This window comes from Oncorhynchus mykiss, chromosome 3, assembly GCF_013265735.2.
Source record: "Oncorhynchus mykiss isolate Arlee chromosome 3, USDA_OmykA_1.1, whole genome shotgun sequence".
NCBI lineage: Eukaryota > Metazoa > Chordata > Actinopteri > Salmoniformes > Salmonidae > Oncorhynchus > Oncorhynchus mykiss.
Window position 1 is genome coordinate 7606215 of NC_048567.1, and position 11999 is coordinate 7618213.

General features: G+C 44.5%; 1 protein-coding gene across 4 annotated transcripts in view; it reads right to left on the reverse strand.

The window, feature by feature from the left end:
* Window positions 1-10979, reverse strand: part of LOC110520788 (SHC-transforming protein 1) — a 40186-nt gene extending 29207 nt beyond the window's left edge. For 2 of the 4 annotated variants that reach the window (XM_036967584.1, XM_036967579.1), the window contains exon 1: window positions 10702-10970. The gene's annotated coding sequence lies outside the window, so the exon portion shown is untranslated. Of the gene's footprint in view, window positions 1-382; window positions 402-10701 lie in introns of those variants that run through there. The other 2 variants (XM_036967568.1, XM_036967574.1) reach the window with 2 other exon arrangements.
* Window positions 10980-11999: the final 1020 nt, after the last annotated feature.

Here is an 11999-nt window from a genome sequence, read left to right on the forward strand (position 1 = left end):
AGATTCAGACAGAAACACAGAAGAAGACCTAGAACTGCAGAACCGCTAGAGAGACAGAATCAGGGAGAGAACCACAGAACCCACGTAAACACCTCAGCGTTACAAAGTGTTGCCCACAGAGAGATTGATTGTTGAACGCACACCCACAGTGTGATGACACCGTTCACCATACAGATCACAGCGGTATACAGAGTGATTGTTGAATGCACACCCAGCAACCACACACCAGGCCCTGCACCAGTGTAACAGTAACAGTAACACACACACCTCTAAATGGCTTAGATAGACAAATAAACAATGTCCTTTACAGCAGGGAGATACTGACAGTGGGAGGCGCAACCAGCAACCCATATGCCTGTGTGTGTGTCTCTCAAGTTCTTACCACGTATTCCATGGGACAACACTGACTGCCTGTGAGTGTCTGTAACCCTAAAAACACCAAAGCGCACATCAGCACATGGTACACACTAGAGGTTGACCGATTAATCGGAATGGCAGATTAATTAGGGACGATTTGAAGTTGTCATAACAATCGGAAATCGGTAATTTTGGACACCAATTTAGCCTTTTTTTTTTACACCTTTATTTAATCTTTATTTAACTAGGCAAGTCAGTTAACAACACATTCTTATTTTCAATGACGGCCTAGGAACGGTGGGTTAACTGCCTTGTTCAGGGGCAGAACGACAGATTTTTACCTTGTCAGCTCAGGGATTCAATCTTGCAACCTTACGGTTAACTAGTCCAACACTCTAACCCCCTGCTGCATGAGGAGCCTGCCTGTTACGCGAATGCAGTAAGAAGCCAAGGTAAGTTGCTAGCTAGCATTAAACTTAATCAATCATAATCACTAGTTATAACTACTCATGGTTGATGATATTACTAGTTTATCTAGTGTGTCCTGCGTTGCATATAATCGATGCAGTGCGCATTCGCGAAAAAGGACTGTCGTTGCTCCAACGTGTACTTAACCATAAACACCAATGCCTTTCGTAAAATCAGTACACAGAAGTATATATTTTTAAACCTGCATATGTAGCTAAAATAAATCCAGGTTATCAGGAAATATTAACCAGGTGAATGTGTGTCACTTCTCTGGCGTTCATTGCATGCAGAGTCAGGGTATATGCAACAGTTTGTGCTGCATGGCTCATTCGGAACCAATTTGCCAGAATTTTACGTAATTATGACATAACATTGAAGGTTGTGCAATGTAACAGCAATATTTAGACTTAGGGATGCCACCCGTTAGATAAAATACGGAACAGTTCCGTATTTCACTGAAAGAATAAACGTTTTGTTTTCGAGATTATAGTTTCTGGATTCTACCATATTAATGACCAAAGGCTCGCATTTCTGTGTGTTATTATGTTATAATTAAGTCTATGATTTGATAGAGCAGTCTGACTGAGCGATCTTAGACACCAGCAGGCTCATAAGCATTCATTCAAACAGAACGTTCATACATTTTGCCAGCAGCTCTGCTGTTTATGACTTCAAGCCTATTAACTCCCGAGATTAGGCTGGTGTAACGATGTGAAATGGCTAGCTAGTTAGCGGGGTGCGCGCTAATAGCGTTTCAAACGTCACTCGCTCTGAGACTTGGACTAGTTGTTCCCCTTGCTCTGCATGGGTAATGCTGCTTCGAGGGTGGCTGTTGTCGTTGTGTTCCTGGTTCGAGCCCAGGTAGGAGCGAGGTGAGGTATGGAAGCTATACTGTTACTGGCAACACTAAAGTGCCTATAAGAACATCCAATAGTCAAAGGTATATGAAATACAAATGGTATAGAGAGAAAGAGTCCTATAATAGCTACAACCTAAAACTTCTTACCTTGGAATATTGACTCACGTTAAAAGGAACCACCAGCTTTCATATGTTCTCATGGTCTGAGCAAGGAACTAAAACGTTAGCTTTCTTACATGGCACATATTGCACTTTTACTTCTCCAACACTTTGTTTTTGCATTATTTAAACCAAATTGAACGTTTCATTATTTATTTGAGGCTAAATTGATTTTAGTATTATATTAAGTTAAAATAAGTGTTCATTCAGTATGGTTGTAATTGTCATTATTACAAATACATTTTAAAAATTGGCAGATTAATCGGCATCGGCTGTTTTTGCCCTCCAACATTCGGTATCGGTGTTGAAAAATCATAATCGGTCGACCTCTAGTACACACACTCTTAACCAAATCACTGAGCGTTGTACATGTAGCGAATCATAGTTCTCCTAAATGATCCCCTCACAAACACTTGGCTTGGAGCATGCATTGCTCCCAGGATCAGCTGTGGAGATCAGCTGTGGAGAGAGTCATGTGACCTCGTCACCTTGTTCAGGTGAGCGCAAAGGTACACACACTCGTTAGGCAAGCTCTTTTTGTATCCCCACATACCAAAGACTGTGTGTGTGTGTGTGTGTGTGTGTGTCTGTGTGTGTGTGTGTGTGTATTGAGCATGTTCAGACACACATTGTGGAATGAAAGGAATTACTTACAGGGACTAGTCAAATAAATCCAGACAACAGCTTTCCTTCCCAAAATCAGTCATATGTGTACACACACGCACAACATATAACCTATCAGGTGATGTGAATGTGATAGAACAGGTCCAGAAATATTCAGGTTATTGAGCGTATATTAGGGGGTGGTATGGACATTAGATTAGCCAGGCTTTCAGCAGGCCCAACCAGCCGACCAGACCAGTTAACAGTTCTACATGTGAGACAAACAGATAGTTTCAGGTTGTTTCACCCTCTCACCTTCTTCTTCGCTCTCCCTTCCTCTCTCCTCATTTTACTCTAACTCTGTCCCTATCCTCGTTTTATTCTCTCTATCCACTCTCCTTTCTAGACTTTCTGTTTCCCTTCCTCTCTCCTCATTTTATTCTCTCTATCCACTCTCCTTTCTAGACTTTGTTTCCCTTTCTCTCTTTTGTCTGCTCTGTCTCTCATTGATGTTCTCTTTTCCTCTCAGGTTCTCCAGGTCTGTCCCTTCCTCTATCCTTCAATACCAAAACTGTACTGTACTGTAAAACTTCTATTAATATCCCAGGTGTTTATTTGCTTTAAATCACTGAACACAACCGCCGCTTATTCGAGACAGGCCTTTATTTCAGCCAGGCGTCTACTTCCTAAGGCACACAGGTCTTGCTCAATAAAATGTTGAAAATACACTGTTTGTGACTAGTATAAACATTGTAATAACAAATCCATCGCAGATCAGACATGCAAAGACTAGCCTGCCCATCATACACCCCCGATTTCACGTTTCAGCACCATTGTCTCACTCGCTGCACCTCTTGTATCCACCGTAGTTGAGCTGACCATGTCAAACCACACTGCTGTCTCATCCATGACTCTCCTTTATCTTTACTGTACTCACTGGAGTTCACTCGTAAACAATTACATTTAGACACGCCATTTATTTGAAACAGGTGTTTATTTGCTGGAATGTGTGCCGCTGTCTGGCTATTAAAAAGGGACAGACAGTCTGAAGGTAAAGTTTGTTTTATTGCCTACTAACATACTTAGCTACTCAAACACACACACACATTCCCATTCTGCCTGCCTCCTGTCCTGACCACACCGGGTTCCACTCCTATCAGCTAAAAACAAGAAGAAGTGGCTCCAGTGGGCACGTGATCACCAACACTGGACAGTTGAGGAGTGGAAAAACAAGAAGAAGTGGCTCCAGTGGGCACGTGGTCAGCAACACTGGACAGTTGAGCGGAAACATCCCCTGGAACATGACAGCCAGTTCAGTTTATTGTTGTGTCCTGGTCAGTCCACAGACCTCAACTCAATAGAACATGTTTAGGATGAGATGGAACGGGCTGTTCACAGCATGTATGTACCACTGTCCAATCTGCAGCAACTGCATGAGCCCATGACGCCAACATGGACCAACATCCCTGTGCAACGTTTCCGACACCTTGTAGAATGCCACAAAGTGTCACATTCTGACCTCTATTTCCGTTGTTTTGTATTTATTTAGTATGGTCAGGGCGTGAGTTGGGTGGGCAGTCTGTTTGTTTTTCTATGTTTTGGGGCAGTTCTATGTTTTCGGCCTAGTATGGTTCTCAATCAGAGGCAGGTGTCATTAGTTGTCTCTGATTGAGAATCATACTTAGGTAGCCTGGGTTGCACTGTTTGTTTGTGGGTGATTGTCTATGTTGATGGCTTGTTTCAGCACAGGTCTCATTTTGTAGCTTCACGGTTGAATTTGGTTTATTGTTTTTTTTACTCGTCTGTATAGTGTTCAGTCTTTCTTGATTAAAGATTTACCATGGACACTTACCACGCCGCGTATTGGTCCTCAGATCCATCTCGTCTCTCCTCTTCAGATGAAGAATCACCCACCAACCAAGGACCAAGCGGCGTGGTAGAAAACAGCGACGACAGCAGCAGCAGCAGCAACAACAACAGCGGCCGGTATCACAGGACTCCTGGACATGGGAGGAGATACTGAACGGAGAGGGACCCTGGGCACAGGCTGGGGAATATCGCCGCCCCAAAGCAGAGCTGGAGGCAGCGAAAGCTGAGCGGCGGCGATATGAGGAGGCAGCACGGCAGTGCGACAGGTACGAGAGACAGCCCCCAAAACATTTTGGGAGGGGGCACACGAGGGGTGGAGCTAAGCCAGGTAGCAGACCTGCGCTCACTCCTCGTGCTTATTATAAGCAGCGAGATACTGGGCAGGCACCGTGTTATGCGGTTAAGCGCACGGTGTCGCCAGTACGTGCCCATAGCCCGGTGCGCTATGGGACAGCCCCCCGAGAGTGTCATGCGAGTGCGGGCATCGAGCCAGGGCGTATGGTGCCTGCTCAGCGGGTCTGGTCGCCGGTACGCAGTTTTGGCCCAGGGTATCCTGCGCCGGCTCTGCGTGCTGTGTCTCCGGGGCGCTGGGAGGGTGCAGTGCGTCCTCTGCCCGCGCTCCGCTCGTACCGGGCGACTGTGGGAATGGAGCCTAAGGGAGAGGTGCGTGTAGTAAGCACTAGATCTCCCGTGCTTACCCACAGCCCGGTTCAACCTGTGCCTGCACTCTGGAGGGTCCAGGCTAGAGTGGTTATCCAGCCTGGGGAAGTGGTGCCAAGGTTGCGCACCAGAGCTCCAGTGCTCCCCCACAGCCCAGTCCTTCAGGTGCCTCCTCCTAACCCCAAGCCTCCTGAAGGTCTCCCCAGCCTGGTGGTTCCTGTGGCAGCCCCACGCACCAGGCTGTCTCTCTGTCTCCTCCCTGCAGGTGGTCCTGTCTGTCCTGCGCCGCTGCCGGAGCCTCCCGCCTGTCCGGCGCCGCTGCCGGAGCCTCCCGCCTGTCCGGCGCCGCTGCCGGAGCCTCCCGCCTGTCCGGCGCCGCTGCCGGAGCCTCCCGCCTGTCCGGCGCCGCTGCCGGAACCCCTCTGCCCAGAGCCGCTACCGCACCTCTGTCCCGAGCAGCTGTCCCTCTGTCCCGAGCAGCTGCCCCACCTCTGTCCCGAGCTGTCCCTCTGTCCCGAGCAGCTGCCCCACCTCTGTCCCGAGCTGCCCCTCTGTCCCGAGCAGCCCCTCTGTCCAGTGGGGTCATTGAGTAGGGGGGCCATGGTGAGAAAGCCACGGAGGCGGACAATAAGGCGGACTAAGACAATGAGGAAGTGGAGTCCGCGTCCCGCGCCAGAGCCGCCACCGCGGACAGACGCCCACCCAGACCCTCCCCTATAGGTCAAGGTTTTGCGGCCGGAGTCCGCACCTTTGGGGGGGGTACTGTCACGTTCTGACCTCTATTTCCGTTTTGTATTTATTTAGTATGGTCAGGGCGTGAGTTGGGTGGGCAGTCTGTTTGTTTTTCTATGTTTTGGGGCAGTTCTATGTTTTCGGCCTAGTATGGTTCTCAATCAGAGGCAGGTGTCATTAGTTGTCTCTGATTGAGAATCATACTTAGGTAGCCTGGGTTGCACTGTTTGTTTGTGGGTGATTGTCTATGTTGATGGCTTGTTTCAGCACAGGTCTCATTTTGTAGCTTCACGGTTGAATTTGGTTTATTGTTTTTTTTACTCGTCTGTATAGTGTTCAGTCTTTCTTGATTAAAGATTTACCATGGACACTTACCACGCCGCGTATTGGTCCTCAGATCCATCTCGTCTCTCCTCTTCAGATGAAGAGGACGGCCGTGACACAAAGAATTCAGAGGCAAAGGGGGTCTGACCCGGTACTAGATGGGTGTACCTAATAATTGGCTAGTGAGTGTTTTATCCTGGGTGTAAAAATGTATATACAGTACCAGTCAAAGGTTTGGACACTCCTACTCATTATTTTCTTTATTTTTACTATTTTCTAAATTGTAGAATAATGGTGTTATTTCATAGTTTTGATGTCTTCACTAAGTGTGCAAAGCTGTCATATATATAAACCAAAGATTCTCAGGGCAGTCACTGCGAGAATTGACTGAATAACAAGATATCTCCCATCAGTCTCTCTCCATCTCTTCTCCCCATGTCCCTCTCCCTTCTGTGTTGCTGCTTTGATGAATATTAACCAATTCTACAGGGCCCAAGAAATGCTGTACACACAAACGCACGCGCCTCACTGTCCAGAACCACAGGCCTTAACGGAGACCAATACTTTACAAGACACAGGACAGGTCTGTCCTGTCCAAATCTATACAGACTCGCTCTGACTCAGCCTATCCTACACAACTCATGGCCCAAATAAATTGGATAATTCAAGACAACAGCACAAAGACTGAAGAAACTCAGAGTCGTATCACTTTATTCAAACATACTGGTATGGTAGACAGAGAACTCCTGACTACAGGCTCAGCCAGCCAGGGGAACTATTAGTGTGTAACACTACACAGACTGCACACCATAGGGAACTCAGAGTGTAACACTTTACAGAGAAACAATAAGAAATCCCAAGAAACTGTAGCCTCTGGGACAGAGCAGGATGTGAGACTGAAACGGTTCCCTTTTAACCTCACAAACCTCCCACACAGAGGGCACACCACACAGACCCAATGCCATGAACCTAGGATGGCAGAAAACAGGATTAGGCACAGAGATGTCATAAAGGAGACCAGGAAGTATGGGAGCTAACCATTCTATTCATTTCATTCGGTTCCATTCAGTGGACAGGAGTCCCATTTGCTCCCTGTTCATATTTACTCCTGTTAATAACATCAGACATTAGGAATGTCCCTCTCTAAATGTGCTGATCAAATGTGAACGACAGGAAGCACCAGTATATGACGGGCCTGAGTATGAAGCATGTAAAACCCTGATAAAGCTCCCTGTTTTGTATCATAAAAAAATCTATGAATCTATGAATAGTGGTATCATAATGATTACTTTGGGACTTGATTATTATATATGCCATTTAGAAGACACTTTTATGCAAAGCGACTTACAGTTATTAAGTGCATCAAGTAAATACTAGTAGCCCTTTAGATACATTTAAACTATGTGGGAGTGAATCTGTCTGCAGCTCAGCATGTAGTCTAAGTATCTATGTGAAGTGAGTAGGAGGCAGACCAGGGCTGCAGGGCAGGAAGTGGAGCTCAGGCATCACCATCTCTTCCGCTACGTTGTAAGAGACGGACAACCACACACTGAGACCCAGATATCTGCTCCTACAGTGTTTCCACACACACTGAAAACTATTTGGGTCCACAATTAAGTGTTACAGTGAAGGACCCAAATAAGTCAAAGGTCATACATATGAATGTTCTTAAAACCATGGAAACAAAACCTCTTCTTGATGCAGATAAGCTGCTGCTCACAACAGCTGAAACAGTATCTTGCCAGCTAAAACAGAGCAGTATCTAGCCAGCTGCTTGGCTTTTTTCTCTGGCAGTGAGCTACATGTCAGACATAGCCTCATATTGATATACAAACTGACGCTGAGTGAAATCCAAGACTGTTGCCAATTGCAACTAAGTGCTGGCACACGTCCGCACACATGCATGCGCTCACACACACTTATTTTTGAGTGGAGATACACACACCTGTCTGACAAATCAAAAGGGAGTTAAGGAAAGGTATCACCCAGCCAAGCTTATCACAGAGACAGGACTGATTGGTTCTGCTTTTGATTGATAGGGTCTGCATTAGATTGGGCAGACCCGGTTTGATTGAGAGGGTCTGAGGTGGATTGTGAAGCTCTGTCAGACAGGATGTCTTTGATTGACAGATATATTAATTGATTAGTTGGTAGTGTGTGTGTGTACATTTCTATCACTGACATTTCTGTCTCTCGGAGTGTATTATCCCCACGGCCAGCCATGCAGCAGTCAGTCAAGCCTTCCTCCTCTTCGTCACCATCAGAGAGATAACCCACTGACAGTGAGTTTAAGGAGTGTGGGAGAGTGTGATATGGGAGCTGGGCATATTATGAAGCAGTCTGTTCAGACACATAGGCACACACACTCTATCCACTCCATCCCTGACTCCTGTCTGTCTGGGGTGTCGCCAAACCATCAGAGTGGTATACTATGATTAAACCTAGATCTACTCAGGGTTTTCTAAAGCTAGCCAGCTTTAGTCACATTCCAGATCAGGCTTCATCCATACTACAACAGTGGATATTGCTTATATGCCTGCTGCTAACTCTAGCAGGCTTGTAACTGTGCATGCATGTCACACGTGTCTGGTGGAACGCCAAACTTTTCATTGAGACAAGGCTGAAACATCCATCCATGGGCGAGTCAGTGCCACGTCTTAATTTGTGCAAAATGAAAAGAGTTATGCTGCACATTCAGCAGGCTGTGGTGTAAAATAGACTCGTTGAAGGGCCATCTTTATTTTATTCTCGTTAATGCCTTCTTTAGTGTGCTTATCAATACACAAGCACCTTTCCCCACTCGTAACGATATAATAATCATTAAGTTATAAACACATTTTACTTGATTTTATTGGTCTTTAACTCGTGACACTTCATTCAAGATACATGGAGTTAACCCTGAGTAAGCCTGCCCAGGTGCAGGTTAGTTCTGGATTTGTTACCATAGAAATGTACTTGGCTAACTTTGGTCAACTCTGAGTTCAACTCGGGATAACTGGTCGTGGTACCAACTCAGAGTTGACCAAAGTTACCTCGCTAACTCCTCAAACCACATACGTAGTATAGGGCTCAGGACCAGGCCAGTTGTCGAACAACAGTAGTCCCATCACAGAATGAGGTGTAGGTAACCATAACAATTGTGTGTGTTTACGTTTCTGGCCACACCAATGCAGCCCGAATCATAGGCTAATGAAGGGCCCAGCATCACAGCTTGTTGTTGAATGTTCTGTATGTGTCACGGCCTGGCCATAGAGAGGCTTTTATTCTCTATTTTGGTTAGGCCGGGGTGTGACTAGGGTGGGAATTCTAGTTTCTTTATTTCTATTTCTTTGTTTTTGGCCGAGTGTGGATTCCAATCAGAGGCAGCCCTCTACCGTTGACCCTGATTGGGAATCGTAGTTAGGTAGCCTTTTCTCCACCTGTGTTTTGTGGGAAGTTGTTTTCTGTATACTTTATTTGCCTTACAGAACTGTTCGTTTTTTCACTTTGTTCGAGTGTTTTGATCAATAAAAATCATGGACACTTACCACGCTGCGCTTTGGTCCATGCCGTCTGACGAGAGACGTGACAGTATGGCACGTATCCAACTACAGAGTACTGCTTTAGTCAGGGCTTGTTACAGATTATTTAAATTATAATTTTTGTCTGAAACAAATAGTTACACTTCCATGACAATATAAAACCTAGACCTATTGAAACATTAAATCATCTCCATGAGAATGCCATCTTGACAATATGCTAAAGATCTATATTGCACATCACAGAAATGTGAACTTCTGATTAGGTCGCTGAAAAAGAACTAGAGCATTTACAGAAAGCCAAAACCAGCCTGTTTAGTCTAAGACTTTAGATTCAGTTTCTCTAAACCTGTGTGGTAACACTGGGATTAATTTAGTAATATCCTTGCATTAACGTGTTTTTACATAGTAAGAACAGTAGCATAGTTTCCATTGCATGGTAGGCCTTGTGGAGTTTACATAAACGGAATAGTGGTCAGTTCCTGTTCCACGTGTAGAAAAACAAACAAAACTCCATATTGCTATAGTAGTACGTAAACAACACGTCAATACAAACAATGCGGTTACTTTTCTTGTTACAGTATTAGTACTCATGTAGGTCTATAAAGTGTTAACCGAACAATTTAAATGACAGAGTTGGACAACTTGTTGTGAGGAAAGTAATGATATCCCAGGGACCCAGGCCTACAGAACTGACTATTTCTAGTAGCCTATGCAGCAAACCACTTGATTTTGAAAACACCCAAAAGTGACAACACGGCTATTTGCGACTTCTGTTGAATGGATACAATGTTTAATGTGCGGCCTAGTCTGGTTACTTTGTATCGCTAGGCTATATTTCGCAATGTTACAATAACTCGATACATTTTTTCGTAGTAGGGCCAAACTGAACTCAGCAGTCTTACTAGACGAGTTATTTTTTTTAGCACGACTGTTTCGCCAACATCGAACAGATGGCACAACAAAAAGTAATAGCCTAGGTTGCCTACACTCGGCCTACAGCAAATAATATGCATCTGTCAAACAATGTTATTGCTTTAGTATTCGAATGTCCTAAAACGTCTCTCTACCACGTTACAACACGCAGCCCTTAAAATTCAAGCCCAAACCATGCCCAGAGAAGTGTGGTGAACTTTTGTCAGGAGAACTTACCAGCTATCTTCCTCCTTGTCCCTTTTGTGCCTCTTGCTTTCTCCCAGCTGTTGTTGTCCCGTAGGCCTACCTCTAACTAAATTACACAAGTGGCTGAATGCGAAGGTTCAAAAACGCCAGCTGTCGTACAGTGTGCATATGAATTTCTTTAGAAAGAGGGCTGAAACTTTTCTTCTTTAGTTTCTCTTCCTTTCCTCCCTCCACCGCCCCCTTTCTACCAACACAAAAAAGCCACTTCCGCGAACAAATGGTAATGTCATTTGCCTTGGCCGCTAGTGCCACTCAGTTTGTGTGGTTCTCTGCACCTGGCCCGCGGTTGAGCGGCCTTGACAGAAAGGGGTTACGCAAAAATATCATTTCCCACAATAACAATCCAGCCTACGGTTATAACCGAGTAAACTGACATTAAACCACATACACACAGTCTTTATTGAGGCACACATTATTATTTGCATAGTGCAACTGTAATGCCTACGTTATATGCTACAACTTTCTTGACCGAGGAGCACGAGAACAAACCAGGATAGCAGATCATAATGTTTATGATTGGATCACTGAGGCCAAATAATGTTATATTGTATTTTATTATATTCCGTTATTTTCTATTTTATTACACTCAATTATATTCCACATTCCTATATTTTATTCTATCCCATTTTTCAATTAAACTCACCAACTCAACTCTATTCAATTGTTTTTTCTGTCCAATAATAGAATAGGCCCTTATTGAATAGGTAAAATATGATAAATAGCCTATACTCTAGATAATTCCATGAAGCCCAGTCATTTATGCATAGTGAATACTGTTCAATGGAGTCCTCTGCTGGTAGATACCATATTCGCACACGCACACGCACAGCTTAATATTTGTATTTGACAGTACTAGAAAATAAAAACATTTACATTTATGAGACGATCCAGAGCGATTTACAGTAGTGAGGGCTTATTAATTGTACTGGTCCAACGTGTGAATCGAACCTACAACCCAAGCGCCATGCTCTACCAGCTACAAAAGACTGTCTGCATATCTACAAAGGGTACATTCTACCACCTACTTATTGTTTTTCTTATGGTTTATCACACATCAATGTAAGAATTGTAATCTCTGTTGTGGATAGGCTTAAAACACGTGTTTTGCTTGGTCGAGGCTAATATAATAATAATGTTATAATCATAAAATAATATTGTAGGCATACTTCGGGTGTATGTTATCAGGGTCTTGTCTAGAAATGATAAGGTTGTGACATTTGACATCAAAAGTATTTTTTATTTTAGCTAATCCTAACTCTTTTCCTAAC